The sequence below is a fragment of the Mustela lutreola genome, chromosome 6, assembly GCF_030435805.1.
Source record: "Mustela lutreola isolate mMusLut2 chromosome 6, mMusLut2.pri, whole genome shotgun sequence".
In the NCBI taxonomy this organism is placed as follows: Eukaryota; Metazoa; Chordata; class Mammalia; order Carnivora; family Mustelidae; genus Mustela; species Mustela lutreola.
In genome coordinates this window covers 154,380,970-154,384,112 of record NC_081295.1, presented here as the reverse complement: position 1 = coordinate 154,384,112, position 3,143 = coordinate 154,380,970, and positions in this window count along the sequence as shown.

Below are 3,143 nucleotides of genomic sequence, written 5' to 3'. Positions count from 1 at the left end.
TCTGCTTTCCGCATCTTGCTGGCTCTCCCTGTACGGCCACAGCATCACACTTGCCGTCCGTTTCATAATCATATTTTAGGCATTTTGTTTGTCTACCGTGTGATGCTGGAGGTTGGAAACAAGTAATCGGTTTGCACTATTTTGGCTTTGTAAGTATATGGCATGGCCAGACCCTTGAGGGCAGGGTTCGGTCCTTCCAGGCACCCGTCCCAGCTCCTGTCCTGCCAGCAATAGACGGGGCCCAGCGGGAAGGCAGGTTGGGTTTCCAACGACTTCTCTTGTCTCAGACTCCTGTTAGTTCTTCCCCATGATTCCAGAGTCATGCTTAATAATTGGGACCATGATTTCATTGTGCACTTTACTTTAAAATGTTCTTTCTTTTTTTCCTAAAAAAAACCTTTTATGTATTTAAAAGAAGATGTGGTCCTTAGACACAATGGAATATTACTCAGCCATCAGAAGGGATGAACACCTAACTTGGGCATCAATATGGACAGGACTGGAGGAGATTCTGCTGAGTGAAATAAGTCAAGCAGGGAACGTCAGTTATCATAGGGTTTCACTCATTTGTAGAGCATAAGTAATAACATGGAGGACATTAGAAGGCGACAAATGAAGGGGGAGAAATCAGAGTGGGAGACAACCACGAGACTGTGGACTCTGGGAAACAAACATGGTTTTGGAGGGGAGGAGCCCCATCTCTAAATGTTTTCAGGGGCGTTCTACCGCTTGCCTTTTTTCTCCTTGATAAGAGTCAGTGTATGTTTCTGTAGGCCAAAAGTGATGTTCCCGTCTATTGCCTGAAATCACAGCCCTTTCCTCTTCCCACTGTGATTTCTTTATTATTTTACAGATGTCTGTTCTCTCTGGATGCTTCTTGGACAATTTTTTTCTTTTTTGTCCTGAAATTTCACAAAAATGTGTCTCTTTGATTTAACCATTCATGGTGTTGAATATCCAGCAAACACATCCAATCTGACGATCTCTGTATTCTGTAGCCAGGAGAAGTTTTCTTCTGTTATTTTATTGATAATTTTTCTCTTCTTTTCTCCTGTTACCTTTTTATCTTTGATGGACTCTCTGGGTCTTTTATTTTTGAATCTCCTTTTAAAATTTTTACGAGACAGGATTTTACTTTTCTGGAAGGGTTTTCAAATTATTCATGTAGCGATTTGTTATTTTAAAACCATTTGATGTTCCTCTTTCATGGCATCCTATTTTTGTCTTATGGGTGCCATTTCTTCCTGAAGACTAATTAGATTTTTTTTAGAGTTCTCCTGTGATTCCTGAAACACTCATGCTTCCCGTGGAATCTGTTATTCTCTCTGCATTTCTGCTTTCAAGGTGCTGACCCTCACGTGTCTGATCATTCTGGCCATACTTCCCTGTTCAAGGATGAAGAAACATGTGGTTGGTTTAGGAGCGTTGGAGACAATGACTCTGCTCTTGCCTGGGCCGTTCCAGGTCTTCCGTCTGATTCTCCCAGGAATGAGCAGAATGTCTGCGAATTCTGTGTTGTGAGCAGGGCTCCCTCGAGGGAAGATTCCGGTTTTAGAGGTTGTAATGGCGAACCAGCCACTAGACTGGGCTCCCCCAGTCCAAAGCATTGGGTTGAGGAGAGCTTTGCTTTGAGGTACCCGTATCCATACTCTGGTCTTAGTTCTGTCCACAAGATCCCCTGTATACACACACACACACACAGAAACACACACACACTCTCTCTCTCTCGTTAGGTCAGAAATTTTAGTGCCTCCACCAATTATCTCTGTGCTTCTCTCATGCCTGGCTCTAAGTAAATCTGCAATAGCTGTTTTAAGTGCCCATGTCATAGCAGCACACAGCTTTTCCATACTGCATTTTTGAGGGTTTGCCCTCATTAAGATGTGGTCGCTGCACCCAAACAGCTAACAGTCCAGCTGCTAATGGAAGAAACAGGTGTGTAAACCAATTATAACAGAGACAGAGAAGTGTTCATACACAATGCTGGCTGTGTCCATGAAGAGGCTGATTTCCCCTCAGTACATATTAGGTCCCGTGATTATTGTTGTTGTTTCCTGATTGGGCCTTGAATGACAGGTCCAATCACCAGTGCAGGGGCAGATGCTTACAGCCGTGAGAGAAGGCTCGATGAAGGAGAAAAGCAGTGATGTGTGGGCGGCATGCAGGGCTCTGGAGTGAGCATCAGAGTAAGTCTGGGAAGGAGCCAGCTCAGACCCCAGGAGGCCGTGCCTTCAGTTTTTGGGCTTGAGATGCTGTGCACACAGTAAGACGGGGGTTCTAAATCTGATACACACTTGAAAACGGGTAGGGACCCCATATCATAGGTGGCACAGCAGAAGTAGGGACAGTAAGAGCACACAGATGTGTCTCCCTGCAGAAGACAGTGCAGGAGGGGACAGGAAATGGTCACATGGAAATCTTCCCAGCAGGGAGGACCGGCAGAGGGGAGGGGAGTGTAAGCAGGGTTAGCTTGCAGGGGACTCTGAATGATAGGGTTTGGTCCAATGTGTGGAAGGTTTAGAAAGGCAGATTTTGGAAAGATCTCAGGGTAGGCTTCCTAAGCCGAAGACGCGGGGGCTTGTCCCGGGAGGCAGCAGGGGTCCTTCACTGCTGCTCCAAGCACTTGCAGGACCCGTAATGATGTGGCTGGGCCCGGGTCCTCTAGGGGTGGGACCCACTCCACGCTGTCCCCGTGTGACCTCCAGGCCTGAACACATTGTGTTTCTCCAGTGGCGTTGTGAGCACAGACTGCCCGGGGCACCCGTGGGAATTTCGATAGCAGAGAGGAGGGACTGGCTCCCCTCCCCCCTCCACCCCCTCACCCCCGAAACAGGCAGAATGAGCCCAAGGCTCTAGGGCCGTTCTGCGGCCCTACCACTGCTGTCAGCCCACTCCGGCTTTATGAAGTCTTCACGGGCTCTGCCCTGTGAGCACACGTGGTCCACCCGCTCCGAAGATCAAAGTGCGTGTCCTCTTTCTGCCGGCTCCTGCTCTCACACAGCCTGGGCAGGGCAGGGCAGACGGGACAGGACAGACGGGACGTGCTGAATGGCTTTTTCAGACTCAGCTTCTCTCTGGTTTGGTTCCCTTTAGGTCTTTGGGGGAACAGAGCTGCTTTTTTTTATGGTTGCAATCATGCCTGT